The sequence below is a fragment of the Acinonyx jubatus genome, chromosome D3 (genome assembly GCF_027475565.1).
Source record: "Acinonyx jubatus isolate Ajub_Pintada_27869175 chromosome D3, VMU_Ajub_asm_v1.0, whole genome shotgun sequence".
NCBI lineage: Eukaryota > Metazoa > Chordata > Mammalia > Carnivora > Felidae > Acinonyx > Acinonyx jubatus.
In genome coordinates this window covers 50,776,135-50,802,915 of record NC_069392.1, presented here as the reverse complement: position 1 = coordinate 50,802,915, position 26,781 = coordinate 50,776,135, and the positions used below count along the sequence as shown (strand labels likewise).

Here is a 26,781-nt window from a genome sequence, read left to right as displayed (position 1 = left end):
GTTTTTGTTCTTATGTGTCCTTTCTGTTTATATATATATATATATGTGTATATATATATATATATATATATACACACACACACACACACACATACACACATACTTTGTGGCACATAGTAGTATAAACTCATGAATGGGAAATGTACATACATTTATGGTAGTGATTGTTTGGGGGGAGGGAGGGTTGAGTATTTGACTGCAAAGTGGAATGAAGTGTATTTCAAATCTATCTGATAACTTATATTGACAAAATAGTAACACCTAGTAATTTTGGCAGATGGATAAATGGATCTATACAAGATTTTCTTCATGAATTTCTCTGTTTTAAACATTAAAATAGGGATATCTGGGTTTGCTCAGTTCGTTGAGCTTCTGACTTCAGCTCAGGTCATGAGTTCAAGCCCCACATCAGGCTTGATGGCATCACCCTGTCAACACAGAGCCTGCATCGGATCCTCCGTCCTCATCTCTCTGCCCCTCTCCCACTCACGCTCTCTCTTTCAAAAAATGAATAAAACACTAAAACATTAATAAAAATAAATACTTGAATTCATCATGGTAAGTCTGATATGGTTATACCTCTTCACGTTCTGCAATTCTTTAAGACACTCTTCGAAACCTGTAAAAGTCAGAGCAAACTATTCAGTTAACTCCCATATATCCTTTAAAATGCTTTTCTGGAATCACTTCTTTTTAGAATTCTTTTTGTCCCTATATCAGTTTTCACTATTTTGTGAAATGACCAAAACCCCAATTCAACTGGCTTGAACAACGAAAAAGAAGGTAAGAAAAGAATATATCAGTCTGAGTAACTTGGAGTAATTGAAGCATTAAGAAAGAATCTAGCTTTAGGCAAAGCTGCATTCAGGGTTATGCATTCATAGGATTGCTTCTTTCTGTCTTTTGGCTCTACCTTCTGCTCTTTTGAGTTGATTTCTAAATATCTCCACTATGCTCATAGATGTTTGAGGAAAACTGATATTCGCTAAGCTTCAAATCAATTGCAAAAGAAATAACAAGAGTCTGCATTGGGTGCCAGCCAAATTCTCTTTGAAGCCAACTGAGAAACTGGGGAAAAGCCCAGCTCACTGGTTTCAGTAGGGGCAATCTGTGGCCTAACGGCAGGAACATTCTGAAGGTACCATCCTCAGGACTTTGACTGAGCTACTTCTTTGTGTCTTATTTTCCCCACCCATTTGACAACCTCCATGATAGTCCTCCATAGTAAATAACTTACAAGACCTTGACTCAGGGTTGGCTTCTTGGGAATCACACTTAACACAGGGATGTGCACATAATCGTAAAGCATTTTGCTGAAGCAGGAGTGAGATCAACCAACCTGAACCACACCAATGAAGAGTATGAATGGGGTTATCTCTTAAGCAAAACTTGGGAGTCCAGTTTCAACAGACTTATTATAGCTATATTAATAGGACTTGAAATTGGGTAATGTGAATCCTTCACCAATGTGCTTATTTAAAATGTTGCCTCTTTGGTTTCTTAGCCTTTCCACATAAATTTTGTGTATAGGAATATGATTGACTTTTGTAAGTTGACCTTGAATTCTGCCATCGATCTTGATTCATGTATTAATTCTAGGAGATGTTTTGTAGATTCTTTGTGATTATCTACACAGACACTTGTCACCCATGGATAAAAACACTTCTCCCACTCAAAGCAATATGTTTACTTATTTTTCTTGCCTTCATGTGCTACCTAGTACTTCTAACCTTTAAGGTAAGTCTAATATCCTTGGCATAATTCAAAAGATCCTGCTTAGGTTTCCAATTCTACTTTGCATTCTGTCTCTCTTAAATGAAATGAAGCTCTTAGTGCCTCAAAAGTTCCAGATTCATCTCACCTCCAAACTGTCTTTTCAGCAGTTTCTTCTTCCTGCAACTCCCCTTTCCTTGCCCAACTGTCACCTAGTTAACTACTACTCATCCTTGGGCCTTAGCTTCCTTCAGATGACGTTCTTTGAGTGTCTCACTGTAGGGAGGACCTTCTCCTATTGCTACCTAATGACCATGTTCATAGCACTTAACATAGTTGTCATTACTTGTTCAATATCCATTTATTCATGATACTATTTTCATTTGGGCAGAGACTACATCTATCTGCTTTACTCCTCCATTTCTAATACCTAACACAGATAGCAGCTAGAAAATGGACGCTTTTTAAATATTTCTTGAATAATTGAATGAATACTATGTAATTTAATAATAATAATACATATATAAGTTGATTACTGCAGTATTAAACTCTGAGATATAAAAATATACTTCTTTATAAATGTACATATCTGGGATATCAGATTAATAAAATCCAGCCAAAGCAGCTTGAATAATCATTGTCATTACCAGCAACAGCACAATTTTGCCAACTACTATTTATTGAGTACGTTCCATATAATAGGCATAATAATAGGTATTTTACAAGCACTTTATTATTTATCAGTTATAACAATCCAATTTTAGTTACTGTAATCTCCTTTTGCCATTTAACTTAGCAAAAATGTCCACATATTGGGAAATTTGAAGTGGCTCTTTGAATTTCACAAATGAGATAAAATGCACATCACTGGTGAAATACAGCTATTTCAGTATGAACATGCAAATTTATAAATCCAGAGACATTCAAAGTTAAGACAATTCTATATTCAACAATTATTTACAGTTGGTCTCTTAGCCATTAAGACATTGTCCTTTTCCCAATTAAAGCTGTGTGTCAACAAATATGTCAATGATTCTAAAATAAATCAAACAATTATAAACAACAGTGTAGGCAAATGTGTCTGGGGGTTTGGGAGAGAGAAAGATTAGTTCTAAAGTCTTTTAAGAGGGGACAAATTTCAGGAATATCCTTAAGTGACCGTGAAAGGAAAATATTTTCTAAGCATAATGTAAAATAAAGAATAAAAATAATGATATTAATAAGTTTTTCAAACTCTATTCTCCTACCTCTTTGATAATTAAATGATAGGAAGTGGAGCTTCTCTTGTTCTTTGTTGGAAAGAGGTGAAAACTCACCCTTAGTGAATTTTTCTTATTTTATTTTATTTAAAAAACATTTTTTAAATGTTTATTTATTTTTGAGACAGAGGGAGAGAGATGGAGAGAGAGAGAGAGAGAGAGAGAGAGAGAGAGTGTGTGTGTGAGCAGGAGAGGGGCAAAGAGAGAGAGAGACACAGAATCTGAAGCAGTCTCCAGTCTCTGAGCTGAGCCTAGCACAGAGCCCAATGTGGGGCTTAAACTCATGAACCATAAGATCATGACCTGAGCCAAAGTCGAAAACTTAACCAACTGAACCACCCAGGTGCCTTGAATTCTTATTTTAGATTAGCACTTACTATATTAATACCATGCAGATATTCCCTTTATATTTCCCAGAAAACGCAGGTAGTCAAAAGAAAGATATTTCTAGTGATTTTGAGATATGGTCCTATATTCCTATCTTTATCTTTATTTTTAATATACTTTAAATGTTACAATTTCACCATTGGATGGCAATATTGCTTATTATTTCCCCTTTGGTATTCTTATAAGCATTTAACTGCAGAGGAAAACCTGACATTGCCTAAGAATTAAGATTTTTTAGTCAATTTTATTTCTTTTTTTGCATTATTTTATTTCATATGTTATAATGAAAATATATGCAAATGATGTTGCCCTCTAGACTGTTAATTTAGACGCAGTTAAGAAATTAATAAGTACAACATTCGCCTTTCTGGGTGGAAGATGAAATTATATGTCTTATGCTGAGCCTGATTCTACTCCTAATTTGATGTTATGGTGGAATAATCTGTGCCCCAGTCCTCTCAGAGGCAAAAATTCCTACAACTAAGGGCCATATGAAAAGATGGTCAATGATCATTTCCTATGAATCATTAGGATCTCACACTCCTGAAAAGTACATTTGCTCAATAAGTATTGTTAAAATGGTTTGAATTAGTGGACATAAATTTCAAAGAAGAAAAGAAAGGTATGATATGTTTCTCTAAAGCTGTAATTTATGTTCTGATTTGTAAATCACCTATCACATTTTACCTGGTCTTCAAAATAGTCCAAATGTAGCTAACCATGCAGATGTTAAATACTTCTCAGAGGAAAAACGTGATTTCATAGAATATTATGGTAGCCTACCATTCATAAGAAAGGGAAGAATAAGAATTGTTACAAAATATCTTTGAGTGATGCCTGGGTGGCTCAGTCTGTTAAGCATCCAACTCTTGGTTTTGGCTCAGGTCCTGATCTCACTGTTCATGAGATCAAGCCCTGTGTCAGGCTCTGCACTGACAGAGCAGAGCCTGTTTGGGATTCTCTCTCTCCCTTTCTCTCTGCCCCTTCCCTGCGCATGCTCTCTCTCTCTCTCTCTCTCAAAATAAATAAATCAACATTTTTTAAAAATATCACCAAATATATAGAAGGCTAATATGACACTTTCATCAATTTAGCAATAATTTATATTACAAGTAGATTAGAATAGAAAGTTATGATCTTATCCATAGTCCATGACAAAAACATATTCTTTCTATGCATTTCCATTTGTGGAGTATAGTTATTTATAATTAGAATTCATTAAGGAATTTTAACTAGTTGTGTTTCATTGTGACTCCCGGTTGCAGACTACTTGCAGACTGCATAGAGATGTTTATCTATATAAAAACTATTTTTTTGAAAGTAATATCTATTATTTATCTTAATTTAGTAATGTAGTCATGCATGTTCAATGTGTCTAAGCCTTCTAAGTAAATTGTGTAAATTTGTATAATTTTATCTTTTAAAATTAAACATTGAGACTAAGATCATTTCCTCAATTGATAAATCACCTGATCTCCTGATATGTTCATAGTTTACTTTTATTTATAATAGTATTTCATAAAGTTCAAAGCATATTTTAATAAATATAAAATTAGTTCATTATTCTTCCATTCTGCTTACTAAAATTTGTTTCATTATGTTGGAATACATGTCAGTCTCCATGTAAACCATTTCAGTCTAGAGAAGACAGTAGATTGGGATAGATCTGACAAGGGCCAGTCTAGGACTTGAGTACTCTTTATCATTACATGCTGAAGAGTCACATACTATGATCACCATATTAACTGTATGTCTATTGAAAGACCTGATGCTGTGTAACATAAAATTTCACCATTGTTTTATAAAAATTTGTCACATAAGCACTTATTATTTGTAAATCATGAGTAAAGGATCTCTATATCTAGTAGCACTAAGAAAATCATCACATTGCTTTATAATATTTAACACTTTAGAGCATCAATACTTCTAGTACTAGGTGAGTACTCTGAATACATTCAGAACAAATGAGAATCCATAGCTTCGATGGTCCCAGAGTCAAACACTATGAAATATTCATGGTCCAGAGTTTGTGCTTGGAAAGTAAAATATAAGTTGGGCCCATTTTCCAGGGTGAAGTTTTCATAAAATTAGAGATAATCATGTTCTGTAAATAGTTTTACATTTGTTGTATTTTAGAAGCACAGGCTTTGGCTTTCTATATAAGCCCATAAAGTCTTTAAGTTTTGCAATTTTTTTGTCTTGACAATTCAAAAGCAAAGCACCATAACTTCACCACTGCCTCCATTTTATCATCTAATTCTTCCTACTGAATAATATTCTTTTAATTCTTCTTTATCTCAAATAATGTTAAATAATGAGACAGTGTTTTTAAAATAATCCACATATCTTCATATGAAAATTTCTGTTTTCTATTTGATGAATAATACACTCATCTTTTAGTAAAAACAATAGGATTCTAAATGAAAATTCAGTCATTTAAAAATATATAGCTTTGCTAATTCTGCTAAAACTAAAGGCAGATTTTTATGAAAACTGTGACTCATGCAGTAATAATTAAAACAAAAATATGACATATTTTATAAAGCTCATCTCTGATTCAGCAAATGGCAAATAACTTCCTTAGGTAGTAAAATGGGTACAGAGAACTTGGTAGTATTCACTTTTTAAAGAAAAACTAATTCTTCCAGGACATCATTTAACAAATGGCATTGCAGTTATTTAAATTCTATTTTCATGTGCATGAACTGAAAGCGACAAGAGAAATAGCAAGAGTAGCCTATTTTTATGAGTGGGAAGAATAATTAGATTTCCATGCAGAGATCAGTGCAGTGTTTTGAATTGAAACTGATTCTAGGGAAAATAATTATTGGATACATTGCTATGGTAAGGATATATGCAAAGTTCTATTTGCCCTCTGTGACTCACAGTGACCTGAAATGTTCTCCTGTTCTTTCTGAGTTGTGATGACCTTGCTGGCACCAAGCTCCTTGGATCTCATTTCAATGAAAATGCACAAGTTGATTACCTAATGTCAATGATAATAAAAAAAGATTTCGCCAGTTGGCTATTTATGGCTCAGGAAACTATCTGCAAACACAATTAAACACTTCATTTAAAACTTTATATCAATTATTAAAAACCAACAGAGTTGCTGTGATAGCATCATACCAAACAGAATCAAAGACTTTGTTAGGATTAATTTCTTGAATCATAAATAAATGAGTAAAAAGAGATGACAGGACTACTCGAAATGTTTAAACTTTCCAAAACTAAATAAATAAATAAATAAAATCTTTTACCTGCTTGATGATTACAGCACAGACCAAATGTCTTCATCTAGAAGCCATCAACATTTACTTGCAGAATTTCACCATACAAATTTCAGGGGAAAGTAATTATAGAGGTAATTTCAATTTAAAGCCACACAGGGAAGTAATTAAGGGTAATAATATCTGTAGCCTCTAAACAAAGATATAGAAAATAGACCCTGTATCTTATTTAAATGAAAGAGGTTACAAAGAAAATAGCAGTGAATGCGGCTTTAAGGTAAGGAAAACCATAGTATTAATAAAACATCTATTTCCAGATATACGTCACACAATTATGTGTGGCAAGATTGTGCTGTGGTGTTTTCTAGAAATATTTTTTCAGATATGCTACAGATACACATAAATAGGTTACATATCTTGTTTCATATATTGCTCTCAATGTTAGTTTTGGTCTGATGGCTCCAGTCCTCTGATTTCACATTTCAAGGACTCTTTTCTAGCTTTCAAGTTAAGTTTGCAGACCTTAGTCTGGTGTTCAAAGAAGAGAAGGCATGGGGATAGAAAGAGAGTTTAAGGAGGAAGAAATAGTAATAAAGACAGTTCAGTAGTAACAATAGTATGATTCATGGTTATTTGGATTGGGAGGCAGCATTACTGGAATGATTAAGAAGTCATCTTAGCAACCAGAGAATGTTGGGTTCAGATGCCAGCTTCACAATTTATAGGGAGCATGATTTCAGTGAATAATTTAAATCTCTTTCTTCATTTTTAATTTGTAATAATAGTTTCAAATAGTTTCTTAATCCTTAATTTGATATAATAAAATCAAATTTCACTTCAAGTTACTATAATGATAACCGAGATATTATATTTACAGTTTTTTGCACAATGCTTGATTTGTACTTGGTAAACTTTTAATGATTATTTATTAGTATTATCCAAAGCTCCCTAACAGTCTTTCCTTAGGAAATCTTCTTTTCCCACTTCTAGTTTTCCCTATTCCTATTCATTATGATCCAATGATTCTGCACAAATGAGAGATTGATGGGTCTACTGGCTGTGTTATGTCTTTCTCACTCTTTTTATTTCTATCATGGTCTCCCTACCTATATATTTCTATTTCTATCTCTCTTTCTGCTCCTTCTTATTCTTAGAAACATTGCTTTGCCTCCATTTTCACACACTGCAACCTCCAGATACTTCAAGATGTTGTATTCTCATGTTTGCATGTGTCTTCATGTGCCAAGTATCATGGGCGTACAGGTTCACAATTAAGTATCCTTCACTCTCAAGGAAAGAAGTCCAGAGAAGACCATTGAGAGAGGTTCACAGGACAGCTTTTAGCTAGATTATGCGCGATAGATAGCATTGCAGGTTATGCAAGGAAAATTAAAAGGGGATTAATACTGTCTTCAGATCTGCAAAGGGATTTTTTATAAGAAGAGAGTTGATCTATGTTATAACAGAGAACTAATGTGTCACCTGTAAATTGTAGTGGGTCTGTAGAGGGACAGTCAGGAAGCAGATTTCAGCTTGGTGAAAAGACTATGCTGATGATTAAGCCAGGTAGTGCTAGAAAATCCTCTTTCATTACCTAGAGGTCAGCTTATACTTGATCCAGTCAAGGGGAAACTGGACATCCATTTGTCAAAAAAATCCCTCCCTTGAAGATACACAAGACTGCAATAGATGGTGTATTAGTTTCATGTAGTTGCTGTAATAAATTACCACAAAATTGGTAGCTTAAAAGAAGAAACTGATTTCTTCCTGTTCTAGAGGACAGAAGACTAAAATCAAGGTGTCAGCTGCTTCATTTTCTCTAGAGTTTCTTGGGGAAGAGACATCCTATGCCTCTCTCTCAGCTGCTGGTGGCTGTTGGTAGTCCTCAACATTCAGCGATCGGCAGTCCTATGACTCCACCCTCAGCCTCCACTTCACATGGCCTTGTCGTCTGTAGTCTGTCTCAGAACTTCTGCCTCTCTCTTATAGGGAATCTTATGATTTATGGCCCCTCTAGATGATCCCCGATAAGATCCTCCCCTCCAGAGCCTTATCATAAACCTCTCTTTTGCCACATAAGGTAATATCCACAGGTACAAATTTAGGACATGCACATATAGTTTTGGGGGCCACCCTTTAGAACATTAGAGGAGGCCTCAACAGTTCTACGTCTCAGATTCTATTGCTCTATGATTCAGTAACTGACTTCAGTTTTGAGTAAGTACTAGAGGAGGCAAACACTAAAGGAAACTCCAAGGAGAGTTAGCAATTTATAGGGTCACTGCCCCCAGCTAAAAAAAGTAACATAAACCAAAAACAGCTCAGGTTTAACTCATCAGTAGAATGGGTAGACCTTGATTGTCCTGGCCACTCTATCTCTGTCATGTTATGGGTTTGTTTACATAGGAGCGTTGGGATATGAATACAAATATAATACTAAGCCTATGAATATTTGTCGTTATACAGAGGAAGACAGACAAAAAAGGCCCTGTTTCTGAAAGGTAATAGGGAAATAGACATATATTTTTAAATTTTCAAAGTAATGAACTACTTTAAGGTCTGACTATATTAACAAAAATTAACACATGGGAGAAAAATTATATGTACTTGCTTTGTAAAGAGTGGTATGTAGATAAAGAGTGAGGGAAGGTGATTTCATTAATTCTCCTTTTAATAATTGTCATGTATACAGCATCTTTTTTCCATATTCACTTAGGTTGGTAGGAAGTACTAAACCATATAACTTGGATCAACAGATAACTGCTTCTCTGCAGTTTTAACAACTTTAATAGCTATTTTTAAAATGATTTGAATGCTTATATAATTTAGCATTGTTTCGCTAAATGATTCCTCTGTACTTTTACAGAAAAGAAGACAGATAAAAGCAGTTTTGTATGACTGCACTCATTTTTCAATGCTGAGTTTGATAGTTTAGTCTGATGATTATGATCTTCTACTTTTAGTTCCTAGTCGAATAAACATTCAATAACTTCTTGTTGGGTAATGGAGCAAACCAAATATAGAAACTGGCAAAATAATAGCTGTTATTTTTATTTGACATAAAACAAATATTGACCATTTTATTCATTTAAATGCTGTTTACATGTGAACATTTTTTTGCATTTAATAATGGTTGGAATGTTTTTTGAAAAATAAGATTTCTTTTCAGTTTCACAAGTGGTGACTACCAAGTTTGAGTTAGATATAAGAGATTTTTTATTTTAAGGGTGCATTTGAATGTTGAATGCTCAGAAGAAACGTTCATTTATAAAATAGAGTTTCACATATAGACTATTACAATGTGTTTGTTATTTTTATTAGCAATGGGCAATGCTGTCATAGATCGATTAATTTAGCATGCTAGCTAGAATTTTGTGAATCACAATTTGGTTTTTTTTTGTCTACCTAAAGTCCTAGAGTTAAGAGATTCACTAACGTCCTAAACATAATTAGGTTGCCTAATAAACAGACTGTGTTATCCATAAATACGTGATCTTCAGTCCAAATTCATAAGTTTTTTCTTTAGAATATTTTGATTCCATTTAAATCGTGCATTAGCTAAGATGGTAGGTATGTAGGTATTAAGGGATTATAGAAGAATTTTTCAGACTTTAGAATACTTTTTCTCTTACCAAAAAAAATTCTAAATCAAAAAGAATGTGAAAGAATTTTAAGATATGCTAAGTGCAAATGATTAATGTCCATGTGTAAGTCTAATTACCTCTACTTTTTTTACCAGGATGATGCTGATCTGCCATCTGTAGAATCGGTACCTTATTTTACTTTTTTATGTTAGGGATGAAAGTTCAAGTCTCCTCCTGGCCCCTTCTAACCATTTATAATTCGGTCTTCAGTAGAACCTGTAGAAGAAAGAAAGGTAATTGGTTCACAAAGCTATTTCATTTTCTTGAACACTTAACCAAACATAAAACGTACAGCTGAATCAACCTATGTGTGTTGCCTTCTTTGCTCTTAAACTCAGGTTGCTTTGCACTGCTAGAGAGAATCAAACAGAAGCAGTGCAGACTAATGTCACTAAAAATGCATGGGCCACAGTCTCAAGTAATTCTTCCATGGTGTCCGGTGTTATATGGGAAATCCATACTTTCTAATACTTCCTGTGCAACTCCTCCCCCAAGTATCTCATGGATCCCCCTGACTGTCTTATATATTTCCAGTAATAAATCCAAACTTGTGCACTCTCACTGTCTGTTGGTCACCTGCCACAACTGAGAATAAGCAGACTTGAGATGCTGAAGCTTCATCTAGTACTAAGCATTGGATGCAGAATCCCTCTCTTCTTTATGTATGCTATATATTCCAGAGACATCTAATCTGGTATTTGAACCCAAATGTCATTCAGGTTTTTTGAAAGAAGCTGGTGGGGTTATTTGTATTTGTTTTTGTTTTTGTTTTTCTCATATATTCTTTTCTTGAACTTTGTAAATTTGCTAACCTATTTCTTTACTTTTAAAATTCACATAATAGGAATATTGATCTTATTGAGTTCCTATGAGATTTAATTGAGATAGTTCACATAAAGCACTAAATACCCTATTCTTGGCATATAAATAGTACTAAAACAATGTTAGAAGTTATCAAGATCATCAGTATCACCATGATCATCCAATTTCCCCAAACAGAGAGTGACTCTCTGTTGATGCCAGGAAAAAAATCTAAAATCTTTAAATAGCTTATAATAATCTTGATGATTTGGGACTGTTTCTCCTTTCAGTTCTCCAGACACGCTATTTATGCTCTCTGAACAGTGCTGTTAATTGTCTCTTGCCTCTCTCTGGGCCTTTGCACATGTTGTTTTTGTCTTACTTGAATCTGTCTCCATTGCCCTTTCTACCAATAAGGTGAGGGCTACCTTGAACAAAGGGAAGGGAATTCAGATGTTATTCAGCCAAAATGAATAATAAAGGTCCACTACAATATTCCTTATTGAAATTTATCCATTTTATTTAGATTTTTGCAGTTTGGGGCATGTGTATATTTTTATAATATTATTATATTATTTTTGTAATATTGTATCTATAGATATCTCTCCTTTTTCATAGTGCGTTTTTCCACCTTCACCCCCCACCCCCACCCTTGGTCAGTCTTACCAAGTCTTTTCTAACTTATCAATCTTTTCACAGAACCAGGTATTGGTTCATTATCCTCATTAATGCTTAGTTTCCATTTTTGCTGATTTCTATTCTTATTTCATTAATTCCTTTCATCTTCTTTATATGGATTTTGCAATAGTAATATGGACTTAAAAATTAACTTGTTCACTAATTTATTGCTAGTTCTTAGAATAGTGTCTGGTCCATAGTAGGCTTCCAACCAGTATGTAACTAATGCATCAAGGTATAGATATCAGCTTCTTCATGAAGTTTCATTATTATTACTACCCATCCAAGGTTAGATTCTGTGCTCATCTTACATTTTTTTAGTGTATTCTGTGTTACTGAAAATGCATTATGACTTTTTTTTACCCAATAGACACTAAGAAAGTCTTTTCTAAAATTCTTATGCCAGCACATTACCTAGCATTTAATAGAAAATCAAATAAATTATTGTTGGATAAAGAAATGAATTTTCATGAATTCAAAATGCAAAGTGGATCTCTTTAAACTATAATCTTGGAGTCATCAAATTTCTTGATTACCAGGATAGTGTTTGATAATCCTTTACAAATATATGACATTGTATCTCTGAATGATAATAAAAATTCTCTTCTAAGAAAATGTCCATATTTTATTTATGTCACCCTCAAAAAGTCAGGAGGCATGCCATGGAAATAGGTGTTACCCCATTTTTTTCTAATCATTTCTGTAATGTCATTACACAGCACATCAGAAATTAGGATTCATCCTGACTTACTATCTAATATAAAAACAAAAATGCATGTTTTTATAAATGTATCTGTATCAGGAATCAATGGATTTTAGTAATTTTATGTTCATATTCTCCACAGCTTTCAAGATTAATAAAAATAATCATTTGCCGTTTCAACTTTTACCTTTACACCTCTTTTCTTCCCCTTTCCTCCTTCTCTTTCTTCTTCACATGGCCTGCTATGACAGAGACTGACCGCACAACAGAAGGAAAGAACATATAGAGGCATTCAAATCTAGGCTTTGGCATTTCGTAACTCGTGTGATTTTCAGTAAAGTACTTCACCTCTCTGAACCTCTGTTTACTTACTTTTAAATAGCAATGACAATAAAATTAATACCTGTCTGATAAGATTGCCATGGAAACTAAATGACATAATATAAATAACATTCCTGGTACATATTAGCAGATCCTCTGTTAGGTGTTCTCTAAAAAGAAGTAACATTCAAAAATTGTACCCAATATTAAGTGCAAACTCACAAATATCTGTAAGGCTAAATGAATGGGTCTGGTTCTTCCTGATAGTTTTTCTAGCTATTGTTCATCATCTAAATGGTCTCTCATGCAGCACCATAATGTCGGGCTCCTATCTTAGGAAAGCAATCTGGCCTGATTTCCTTGCTACTGACTGAGGGTTCAGGCCACCAGTCCTAAACAGTGACATTTCATTTATACTAGATCACTGACATTCTCCTCAAGGGACCAGTACTGATAATTTCATGAATCTTTAAAACCCCCAATACTATTATAGAATGTAATTTCTGTCATAAAATTCAGTAAGTGAAGTAAATTCATGAAGCTCATAAGTGACCCTTTTGGATTTTTAATGATTCTATAAATGCATTACTAAAATAATTTATAAAGCTAAATGAGTCATTCCACACATCAATATGGGTAATTCAAACAGGTGCTTCAGCAAAATTCTGAACTGCTAGAAGTCGTGGACCTTACCCCTTTACTCTGCTTATTGCTAAATATACCCAAACTACATCACTAACTTCACTCCATAAATTTTGTAAACCTGATAATTCCACATTGACTTTGACAGATCTTTAAACTATTTTAAAACGACTTCCTGATTTCGGGTTTGCTTTTCTTTATTAGAATCTGTGTATCAATTTTTTTTTCAAGATTTTGTTTGTTTGTGTCTATACATTTTGATGAAATGATATCGTGTGGTTTTTCAATCAAAAAACAGTGACAACTTCAAGGCTATTATGTGCTTATTGTGCCCGGTGAACTAAGAGTCTAGCTATTTTTGCAAGCAGTACTTGATTTTCCTTTCATAGACTTACTTGACACCAAAGTGGAACTTTCAGAGTAAAGAATATCTGGATTTTAATCCAGCTACATTTTTTTTTTAAAAAGAGCACTGCGATGAGACAAGTTATATAGACTCACTTTTCCTGTCCATAAAATATTGATCTACTGTGAGACTGTCGGGAGGATTAAAAAGAATAAAATATGTCACCATTTATTATGGGAAAGGTGTTCAATAAATATTGGTTCTCTTCTCATTTCCTTCTAATCACACTGGTTTCTTTTATGCTTTCTTACAGGATAAACGTGACATTTTAAAAATAGAGACCAAGATGAGAAATGTATTTGCAAACCCTTTTTATCATTTTCTATTCAAATAAATAGTACACATCCTCCTATTGTCCTGTCTCACTTAGCATTTTAGGTCCATGTTTTCTTTTAAAAAAGTTCTTTTATACTTTCCTACTGGCAGTGCTATTTCTTTGTTCACTCTTAAATAACTGTCATGATTTCTATTTTTGGAAGATTTACTATTTGGCTTGGGTGCAACTGTGTTTCTTTATTCTTTTTGGTGACTTTTACCACTACTGGGCTAATTTATTAAGGAAGGTATTTTGTTACCAGTTTCTTCAGATGTATACTGTGATAAGGAAGTCAGTGACATCTAATGACAGGAAAGATCTAGACTGAGGTGAAGAGTCCATTTACTGCCAGTAACTAGCCATCATCAGATGTTAAATAAGCTTTTTAAAATATCAAGATATTGAAAAAATCATAATTGATTTCATAGTCACAACTTAAACATTTATGAATTTGCAAGGTGTCTTTCAATATTCAAATCTCAGGGTAAGCCAATTTCACAATGCTCTTTCTGAAAAGTATAGAGAATTAACGCTTTTATATGGCTTCTCCCTACACTTGTCCCTTTGATCTATACATGTGCTCATTCCACATTTATGGAAAAGTCAGAATTTCATATTCCTTTCTACTTCTTTAATTATTTTTATTAGCATTATCATTATTTAGTTCTGTCAATGCGGACATTACTTTTACATGGGAACTTGGGTTTAAAATGCACATTTATCTCCTTTCTTGAACAAATAAGTAAATGAATTAATGATGTCTGTAAGATGCATGAACTGATCCCATACTCTTCAGTGAATAAAAAGAGATGCTGATAGGGTATAGTTTTGGCCAAGTCCCCAGAGCTGTGACTCCAAGTCTGATTTTCTGAGTCCTAGTCCTTTATTTCTTAAATTACATTCTTCTTTTCAATTTCCCATTTCTCTTTGTATCTTCCTGAAGTCATGAGCAGTGATCTTCCTTAAAGATTTTATTTGATTTACTAAGCCTTCTTTTTTGCTTTCCTCTATATAGAAAGATAACAAGATTAACAAATGCAAGAAGACTTAGATATACCATCTGTATTGATCTTTAGAGAAACAAAATCAATACAGAATCAATTCATATTCAACCACCATGAATATAGATGTATATGATTGACATGAGTATGAATGTATGTTCATATTACATATTATGGAGGCTGAGACGTCTCAAGATCTCTGAATACATATTACGGAGGCTGAGATGTTCCAAGGTCTGCAGGTGGGACCTGGAGACTCAGGAGAGCCAGTGGTGTCAGTTTCAGTTTGAAAGTGATCAGACTCAAGATTCAAGAAGAGCTGTTGTTTATAACCCAAGTTTGAAGGCAGGAAAATACCTATGTCCTAGGTCAAAGCAGTCAGACAGAAAACGTTACTCACAGAAGGGTTAGCTTTTTTGTTCTATTTAGGCCTTCAGCTGATTGGATGATGACAGCACACATTTGGGAGGGCAATCTGCTTTACTCAGTCTACTGATTAAAATATTACTCACATCCAAAAACACCTTTACAGACACACCCAGAATAATGTTTGACCAGTTATCTGGGCATTCTGAGACCCAATCAAGTTGACACATAAAATTAACCATCACATCATCTCTTTTTTTTTTCATGTTGTTTGGGAGACATTTTTAATGCTTCGCATTTATGTGGAAAGCAAAACAAATAATTAAAGCCATGTGCATCTCTTAGGCTCTGCAAAGCCAATAAATAAGAAAGTGACAAACCTTGGAGAAACAATTTTTTATTTATTTAAAAAAATTTTTTTAATGTTTATTTATTTTTGAGAGAGACAGACAGAATGCGAGTGGGTTAGGGGCAGAGAGAGAGGGAGACACAGAAGCAGAAGCAGGCTCCAGGCTCTGAGCTGTCAGCACAGAGCCTGGCGCAGGGCTCGAACTCACCAGCCGTGAGATCATGACCTGAGCCAAAGTCAGATGCTCAACTGACTGAACCACCCAGGAGCCTCTAGCACTTAATTTTTTAAATCTTTAATACTTTTTAAGCATTTTCTCAATGTGGTCACAGAAAGAATCAATTGAGAATTATTTCAGAAGAAAATTTAATTACTCTGCAGGATTAAAATTTTAATTATGAGTATTCAATTAAATGTTAATATTGAGATTTACTCTTCAGATTTTTATGCAAATATGTCCTCTCGTATGCATAAACTAAAGATAAAGGAGGTTCATAGTAAATTTTGTTTTTGTTTTTGTTTTTGTTTTGCAGTTCACTAAATCACTGATAATTGACTTTGTGCTTATGACCTGAAAAGTAATAATAAGACTATTCTTGCATGATCTACTGGAAAAAAATTTAGTTGGTTGATTTGGATGTTGCTACCTAGACAATTTAGAAAGGGACTACCCTTGTGGACAATTGGAAGTGATCAGCATTGTAGAAAAGAAACAAATGAAAACAAATAAAATGAATTTTGATATTTTTCTTTTGTCACTCTTAGTAATACAGAAAGTCATTTCCCATTTCATACAGTTTTAAGGTTGAAAGGGAATTGTATCTAATTTAGCTTTCTTAATATTACAAATGAAAACAGTGAGGCTAGAGGAGTTACAAGAATGTTGGTGAAAAAATATTTTCCTGCTCTAAACACTGGGCCACCACACCTTCCCACATCACTTATAGAAGGAACACCAGCTCAGGTGACTTGAGTTTTACTTCCAAATCTGCAACACTAGCATGTGATGTTGACCATGTCAGTCTCTGTATTTTTGATTCCTCCTCTCTGAAATGAGGTTGTTGGAAGATATGATTTCTGTGATACCTCCCAACTGTAATGAAGAAGAAGGGACATAGGTACTTAGAAAGAAAGAAAAACACACAGAATAAAATATGATGGGCTTTACATTGATGAATGATGGTGGTATGCAATAAACAACTTATTTTAATTTCTTTCTCTAGAGATTTCTTCTCAAAATAGGAAGATAATTTATTAAGATATATCATTTACCTAGATGATACTACACTTAACTATATGTTATGATAAAGTTAACATTAATAGTTTAAATAGCCTTGATTAAAACTTCAAATTATCGGGGCATCTGGGTGGCTCAGTTGGTTGAGCGTCCAACTGTGGCTCAGGTCATGATCTCATGGTTTGTGGGTTTGAGCCCTGCGTCGGGCTCTGTGTTGACAGCTCAGAGCCTGGAGCCTGCTTTGGATTCTGTCTCCTTCTCTCTCTGCCCCTCCTCATTTGTGCTCTGTCTCTCTGTTTCTCTAACATAAATAAATGTAAAAAAAATTTTTTTAAAAAAACTTCAAATTATCAACAGTCTTGCTAGTCAAATAATAAAGTTAATATTTTAATTTAATTTTATAAAATGTGGATTATTATTGGCTGCATTTACTTTCCTTTTGAAATTTGAAATGAGTGGAATTCGTTGACTAATATGTAATGTCATATCTTATGAGGGCTTCTGAGAAAAAAAAGAAAACTCCACCAAACTAAGTACTCCCAAGTAAAATTTTCTTCTGGATCTAATTGTTTCATTTGTGAAATGATTCTATCTAAAATTCAACAAATTGAAAATAATGATTGGAAAATCTGGAAAAAGAGTGTATGAAATGGTGTGATGTCATCTTTGTGAATGATACCATGGGCTAAACTTTTTAAATAAAAGCAGAAGGAATTCATTGTCAGAGTATATGAGAATATCAACAATTGGCAGATGTACTTCTCATTTCAGCACACCTCTAATATATCATGGAACTACATTCTGGTTGCTGCGAAGTGTGTAATATAGGAAATCTTTAAAAATTGAATCTACTTGTAACCACTGAGGTAAGTTTTTCCCACCATTTTCTTTGTTGCTTATAAAATATATACTCTCTTTTATTGATCACATTTTATTAATACAAATGTATATTATTTACACACACAGACACAAGATTTCAGTTTCTTTGAATGTTTTTGACATAATACTTTGGATAATTTTTGTTATATTGAACTAGTAAGTCTGATTGGAAATCAAAATCTGTGCATTTAGGATAATATTTCTAAAGAAAATCCCATATGAGTGCATTATTTACTATGGCCAATTTAATTGTACTTTTCCCGATAGAAATAGCATAAGTAATTTCATATGCAATCTATAGTCTTACCCTACACTTCCTTAAAACAAAGTCTGAGGCAAGGGTTAACTGCCAGTGGGTGATTTGGTAGATGTAATGCCAGGCCAGCAAGGTGAGGGGGAAAAGAAATGAAGAAGGCAGAATGGAAAACGATAGTCTTTTTTCTGATGTGGTGCCTGGGTGGCTCAGTTGGTTAGGCATCTGACTTCAGCTCAGGTCATGATCTCACGGTTTGTGAGTTCGAGCCCCGTGTTGGCCTCTGTGCTGACAGCTCAGAGCCTGGAGCCTGCTTTGGATTCTGTGTCTCCCTCACTCCCTGCCCCTCCCTCACTCATGCTCTGTCTCTATTTTCAAAATAAGTGAACAAACATTTAAAAACCTTTTTAAGAAGACCAAATTATCTAGTAAGAATTAGCAAACATAAATATTTTGAGCAACTGGCGCCATATTTAAAAACACATCCATTGTATTTTGGTCCGATCACTTGTGCCACTGTCATTTTTTCCCCCTTTAAAACAGCAAAGTGTATAGCGTGCAATGATTTACCAATTTTCCCAGATCATCAGACTAGTAACAGCATCTAATTTGTACAACTGTCTTATAAAATAAATGCAATAAATTTTCAACAAATGATTTTAAATCTGTAAAAACTTTGGGGTGCGTGGGTGGTTCAGTCAGTTGAGTGTCCAACTTCGGCTTAGATCATGATCTCACCGTTTGTGAGTTTGAGTTCCACGTTGGGATCACCGCTGTCAGTGCAGAGGCCACTTCAGATCCTCTGTCCCCCTCTTTCTGCCCCGCACCCGCTCATACTCTCTCTCAAAAATAAAAAATGAAAAAAAAAACATTAAAAATGTAAAAACCTTGACATATCACCAATTTCTACATCTAAACTTTAGTTTCTAGATGCATGATTTAAGTGAGTATATTTTTCATAACTTATCCCTTTGATTTTTTCCACTTAAGCATAAAATATATTAATTCTTTCGTGTAAGCTTGTGGAGTGAAGCTAATTATTTCCTGTTATCATTGAGTGAGGAGGTAACCCCAGAATAGATGCAGAGAAAATTTATCCCAAAGATTTACAAAGTCAGAATTATAATTTGTTCACAGGCCTGCAAGTGAAACCACTCTTATAAATTGCCTCAGGAAAATCATGATCAAATGAGTTTTCAAACAAGCCAGGATCAGAAAGAACTCTGTGTTGTTTCTGAAGCAATCAATGCCATAATATACATTTTTATACATTTTACTGCATTTAAATGTTGCTATATATAGTTTTCTTAAATGTCCACTAGTTTTTTTTAAGATTTATTCCAATTATGCAATTAAATGGAATCAGAAAAAAAATTATCCCCAAAATATAACGCATACTTTGTTTCAAAATTATGATATGCGAAGATATCCTAAAACTTTGACATACACTTTTGTCATAGTAAGAAACTCAGATTATTTGTGGAAAGTCTGTTCTCGAGTAAAAAATTAGAATTACATTATTAGGTACTATGGTTATCGGATTAAAAAACTAAATGCATCTCATATAGGAAAAGATTCAACAAAACATGGTGTGCCTAAGAATTTATTAGATTCATGTTGCAATATCCCTTGTAATGTACTGGTTTTATGCAGTTTTGCATTTTAAATGTATGCCAATGAAATATGTAGAACACATAGAATTTATGATTTGAAATTTAAATTACTGAGTGTATTACTGTTTATGGCTTTAAAAAACAAATTTTATTTTAAATTAGTTGTTTAAAAATATAACGTTTAAGTAGTATTCTTAACTAATGCTTTATCTTTTTTTTCAATATGTGAAATTTATTGTCAAATTGGTTTCCATACAACACCCAGTGCTCATCCCAAAAGGTGCCCTCCTCAATACCCATCACCCACCCTCCCCTCCCTCCCACCCCCCATCAACCCTCAGTTTGTTCTCAGCGTTTAAGAGTCTCTTATGCTTTGGCTCTCTCCCACTCTAACCTCTTTTTTTTTCCTTCCCCTCCCCCATTTAACATCCATTTTTTCCACTAGTGATAATATTGTCTTTACAGTCAGGTATTGGAAATACCAAAGATGGGTGTCCAAAACTAGTATGGGCATAGATATGTATGCTCTTTCATGAGTAAAAACCAGTAAGCTTTGATTTGTTTTCTAGTCATGTTTATATGTGTGTATTGAGTGAATGCATGATTCCATTTCTATTACATTCTATTTTTTCACCTATCACAAGTAAGTGCTTATCTGTGTTGGCTGTTGTGTTGTGCATGGAAGAATAATGCCTAAATGAGATTATTGTCCCTGCCTTTAAGGTTTTCAGTTTTACTTTTTTTTTGCTTTATGAATTATGCATTTGTGAATATCTTTTTTAATGTTTTATTCATTTATTTTGAGAGAGAGAGAGAGAGTGTGTGTACACACAAGCAGGGGGTGGGCAGAAAGACAGAGGGAGAGAGAATCTTAAGCATGGTCCACGCTGTCAGTGCAGAGCCCCATGTGAGGCTCGATCTCACAAACCCTGAGATCATGACCTGAGCTGTGAAATCAAGGTGTCTGACACTTAAGTGACTGATCCACCCAGGTAACCTCTGAATATCTTTGAATAATCTTAAGATTTCAGTGTCTGGCCATAGAATATAGAAAACTAATCCATATATATCATTGAAACTATGATCTGTAATAAGTATTTTCCACAAACTGAATGCTTAAAAGTTGAGAAGTATAGATTCATTACACATTCCCAAAATTTCAATAATTTTTTGAAAATCTGAACCAAAGAAGTTTTATATCTTCTGTGATTGATATCTGTACCAACACAGTTTTTTTTTTTAATTTTTAATGTTCTATTTGTTTTTGAGGGAGAGATAGAGCACAAGTCGAGGAGGGGCAGAGAGAGAGGGGGACACAGACAGAATCTGAAGCAGGCTCCGGGCTCCGAGCTCTCAGCATAGTGCCCCACACGGGGCTCAAACCCACGAACCTTGAGATCATGATCTGAGCCGAAGTCAGATGTTTATCCGAATGAACCACCCAGGTGCCCCTGTACCGATGCAGCTTTATAATTAGCACTGTTTGGTGTGCATACTGAAGCAAAACCAAATGAATAATTTCATAATTTTTGTTTCATTGTGTATGTTAGTTATGTTACAGATGTATACCATACACAGGTAGTTTGGGGAACAATGTCTAAAATATCTGTAACATTTTACACCTCACATTTCCTTAAGTTTAATTTTAGTACGTTCAATGGAATAGTAACATGTATTCAATTATTCTTTGAATTTATATAGAATGAAATGATGTAGCATTATATAACTGAATAAAAATGCCTTTTAGAATCGTCTGGTTTTCAGTATGATTTTTTCAGTGTCAATCTAGTCTAGTTTCAATAACTTCTCACGACAACTCTATCTTTTTAAATTTTCTATAATAAGCACCAATTCTACCAAGAAAATACTATGCATAGATTAATCTTATTTTCCTGAGAAAGAAGTATTGATAATTGCAAGTGGACTTTAGTTAAGTTAATATCTAAAGAGAATTATTTATGTGACTGGATAAAAATGTGGCTGAATGAAAATCTTCCAGCAGAACTGCAGACAGAACAAATCAGGTAATAACGAGGACAAGAAACTTAGCTACGTTTCTGGGTAATTTAATTACAATTCCTTGGAATAAATACTTGCAGAGTTATAAAGTATGATGGACCAGAGTTCAGGAGATAACTCTCTTAGGATCAAGGACAGAACATGCCAAGACAGAGCAAAAACTAAATCAAAAAGCTTTTTTTGAATTTAAACAAGTGTATATGGCTTTTTAAAAAAGTGTGTGTGTGTGTGTGTGTGTGTGTGTGTGTGTGTGTGTTTAATCTGGAACCAAGGATTTTCATGCTGTTGTTCAGACTAAAGATCTTCCTTTCTCTATAACAGGCAGTGTTACAGTTTGTTGACCTGATTCTCACTCCGTTCTGCAATCACATTATTTAATTAACAACATAACTGTGTTTTAGCTTCATCAACAAATAACTGGAGTTTCTCAAATTTCTATCCTTCCATGTTTTTTCTTTAAGAAAATGATAAAAAAAAATTTTATCAGCGCTCTAAGAAGGCCATACTTTGACCTACGAGTTCTGAGGGGGGCCCTTCATTGCTGTCTACATTGCTGGATTCCTCTACTGGTCCTCCCATCCCCATCGCTTTGGCTTCTCAGCTCAGTCTGGGCCGTGTCTTTCTCTTATATCTTATTATTTGCAACATTAATTTCTGACATGATGATTTATGTACGTATTATATATTAACAGATACAGCACTAGATCTCAGAATTTTTTATTACAATTCAATAGCTTAAAGGAAAATATTTTGTGTTTACTTCCTCTGAGTTCAACATTTAAGAACCACCAGTGTCCTGATCAGCATTTCTAGGCCATCATTATGAGAAAGGCTTTTATAAAGTATAACACATTATTTTACTTCTAATTTTTTTCCTTGAAGTATTTTCAACATAATTTTTAGGTCCGCCTCTTTCTTCCTTCATATGTCTATGACAAACATCTTAGGCGAATTGCAGTTGTAACTATTTGTTCTAAATTTATTTCTATACTAACTAAAATATATGAAAGTGTGGAAGATAAATCTAGAATGAAATGAGTGAGTAAGGATAAAATATGGATTTCAATAGTTCATCTGATTCAGAATAAAAATTGAATTGGAAAGGAAATAGAGGTAAGGAAATTTCCTATGTTCTCCTTTGCAAATTAATGATGACCTTACTTATGTATAGCAAATCCTGCTTTCACCACCCTGGTGGTATTTTAACCCATCTTGTTCATTAAATGAAATTATACATTACAATGCAAAATATGAAATAGTTTAATTTATTAAAAAATAGTCTCTATGAAACCCAATATGCATGTATTTCTAACATCAAAATAAAACAAATAGCAACTCAGCATCAAAAATAATAGAGAATAAAGTAAATTTTCCTGCAATACCAAGGGGAGAGTAAATTCGTAATACACAGAAGAGCTTTTTAAAACGTAAGGGAAAAGATGCCTTGTCTCTCTTCACTTGTCCCTCACTTTCATTCTAATCTCCATCAAATCATGTAGAGAGAAGACTGAGGAAATTCTCTTGTGTCTCCCCCCAGATATTTGTGGCTTAGCTCTTTTTTACACAGATCAACTTAATTCATTCTATTTTATTCAATTTTCCTCTTCCTCTTCCATATTGGCTCAAAACTGCAAGCCACGCACAACCTCCTGCCGGAAGGGGAATGGGTGTTTGTACAAATTGCTGAATCTGAACATTTTACTCCTCATATGAATCTTAACAATGCTTTGTCCTTCTGCGTGTCCCTTCTAGGTCAGTGATCAATGGGGTCTCTCGTGGTTTTGTGTCCATGAAAAATGTCAATGGCATAGCCTGCTGAACCTTACATAGCTGATGGCATTTCTCTGCATTTGAAGTATATTATCCACCTTTGTTTCTATAATGTGTTCTAAAAATGTTTCTCTGTCCTTCAGGCTATACAATAGTAAATGTTGAAATTTTCCATTTTTTTGTGTTTGTGTTGGTAACATGTTCCAAAAACTTTACATGTCCAGTATCATATCAGGAGCTGAGTGCCTGTAGAATTTGGACCAAAGGCTCCCAGGTCAATGAATGTCTAACATCATGGTCCACATTGTCCAAAAAGGCTCATTTCTGAAGAATTTGTGGAGATGGTGTTAAAATTTGTTTTAAATCTCAGTATTACAGGGGAATTTTTAGGCTTTTTCAATAACTAATAGAGGTATATTTGGTCCTCAGAATAGCGCATACAGTTGTATTTTGCACACTAATCCCAAAATTATACTGTTAATCTCAGAGTGATTTCCATCATTGTCTTTTAATTTTGTGGCATTATTCTACAATCAACAGAGTTCATGTTATCTCAGTCAGCTAAAGACAAATGTTTCATAACAAACACCTCAAGAATCTAACATGAAACGTAATGAGCATTTCTCACTTACATGTCTGTATCGTGGTTGAGGACCAGCTGCTCTAGATCGAGTTTCAGTAAACTTGGTCTATATCTGCTTCACATGACTTTCATTTTCCTGGGATCACAGGATACCGTGGCATGTCCTCATAGTGCTTGCAAAAGCTCAAGAAAGCAAAGAGAAACATATTGTTGCTTGTGATCACAGCTGATAACACATGCCACTGGCCAGAACTAGTTACTAGGCCAGAGGTAGAACAGTACGCCCCACCTAATGTGGGAGGGGAGGAGGAGGACTTGCTGAACAATCATCCAAATTTTATAATGTCCAGTGAAACTGTACTCTTTTGGATTATAATTCTAACAATGGCAATTTAGCTTCAAACACTAAATTATAGCTCCCAACATGTGAACTATAGATTCAAGTAGGAAACTTTGGGCTACAACCAATGGGATCTTTTATTTACACAATAAAAACATTTTTAGGAAATCTAGATGTAGTGCTGATTTTAAAGCTGGCTATTTAGCCCCCAGCCGGGCCCTACATATCCCCTGATTCCTTCATTTCCTTGTCTCTGCTATTTTTGATGTTCTCTTTACCCTCAGGTTTGTTGTGGTGGGAATACTCTTATTTCAGGATTTACAGTAAAAGATGACAACACAAGAGAAAGAAGAAAAAATACAACCTCTTATATGGTCTCTATTGGCAGATGTAAAAGTTTTCCAGGAAACCTCTGCAAATTTTCCCAGGTATCTTATAGAGTAAAAAATGAGTAAAAATACTCATTTTTGAACCACTCACTTGCACGGGAATGACCTTCTCTTTAGGTCAATCTTTCCTACTTCTGGAGTGGACAGAGCTGGCAGTCAAATCATTTTTTTTTAGATGAACATGTTTTTATTTTTGTTGTGTTTTGTTTGGGGGCAGGGTTTGAGGGAGATGCATCAGACAGTCGTGTCAGACAATCATTTGAGTATGGTTAAAACATTTATTTCATGGGTCTGTCATTATTTGTTTAAGATAATTTCTTAAATGTTAATTGCTGGAAAAACACCTTAAAATTTACATGGGATGTCACCATTGGCCCCCACAGTAACAGTACCAATTCTCGTATCACTTCAGGGTAGCAATATGCTACTACCGCTTGTGGCCATTTTTTGAAAACCCAACACTGTTTTAGCCAGAGATAAATAATTTATCCGGACAGAGTTTCCATTTTTGCTAACATTTATTTCTAATGCATTTATATGATGAATTGCTTCTTTGTGTCCTTTGTCTTCTTAAAATACTCTTCTCACTGATCACGTATAGGTAATATGTATATTAAACAACTGACACTTGGTCACTTATTTACAATATTTCTACTTCAGTTCTGTCCTTAGAGTTTCTAAAATGTTTATGAGGTCAAGTTCATTTGTATTTTCCTTTATGGTTTCTTCCTTTGAAATAATTTCTTACTGAAAGAGATCTCTCAAAACAAACTTCCAATGGTTACTGGTATTCTGCTTTTTTAGTATTTCTTTAAAAATAATAATGCTGCGGGCACCCGGGTGGCTCAGTCGGTTGAGCATCAGACTCTGGCTTAGGGCATGATCTCACAGTTCCTGAGTTTGGACCCCCACATGGGGCTCAGGCTTACTGCTGTCAGCGCAGAGCCTGCTTCAGATCCTCTGTCAGCCTCTATCTTCTCCCTCTCCTGCTTGTGCTCTCTCAAAAATAATTAAACATTTAAAAAAAGAATAATAATTCTGTTAGCTGTATAGAAATTAGCTGTGTGTGTGCGTGCGTGCGTGCGTGTGTGTGTGTATGCATGCATGGGGCGTGTATGTTGCCATAAAGACTTAATTTGATTTGATTTTGATTCAAATATTCAACTCATTTTCCTTGAGCTATTTTTCCCACTGATTTGAAAGGATCTGATTCTCTGGCTTTCTTTTGATAGGTCTGTCTATTGTCATGTAAGTACCAATCCTTTTCTTTGAAGCTTTGTATTTTATATTAACATTTGACAGCCAAGTCCCTCCTAATTTTCTCTTTTTCAAGATAGACTTATATTTCAACTGTTTATCATTCAGATAAACTTTTGCAATTTGTCTGATGAATTAAACTTATATATTAGTTTGGGAAAAGTTAACCGGAGTATTTGTCTAGAGACTCTAGAAGAGTCTCCTTTTAATTATCTTATTGGCTGAATTCTGAATTAAACTTAAATTATTTTTTAAGGTGAAATTCACCGCCATTTCTTATTTTATGCATTTTCTGTAGATTATCTTATCTGACTTCATGGTTATGTCTGCAATTTCTGTGTTAAATTTCCAAAATGTGTATTTCAATTTCATACTCCTCATGGTAGCTTCCTTAGGTAATGATCATTAACACTTACTAGGTAAAGATATTGAATGAAGTGCTTTATGTGGATTATCTCATTTTTTCTGGAGAACAACTCCTTAAGGAATGTATAATCAGTACCTGTATTTTACAGATGATGAAACTAAGGTCCTAAATGATTGAAAAATCTGCCCAAGGTCACAGAAGTATAAGAAAGACATAGAAGTTTAACCCAATTCTACCCCAATGTCCATGTTCTTAATA

General features: G+C 34.2%; 1 long non-coding RNA gene across 1 annotated transcript; it reads right to left on the bottom strand.

Annotated features, from left to right (window-relative positions):
- Positions 1 to 5,945: 5,945 nt before the first annotated feature.
- On the bottom strand, positions 5,946 to 24,427 carry LOC113602347 (uncharacterized). The gene is made up of 3 exons (XR_003423775.2): positions 24,220 to 24,427; positions 10,311 to 10,449; positions 5,946 to 6,345 (listed from the first exon to the last, which is right to left on the bottom strand). It is a non-coding gene; the product is annotated as an uncharacterized LOC113602347 (long non-coding RNA).
- Positions 24,428 to 26,781: the final 2,354 nt, after the last annotated feature.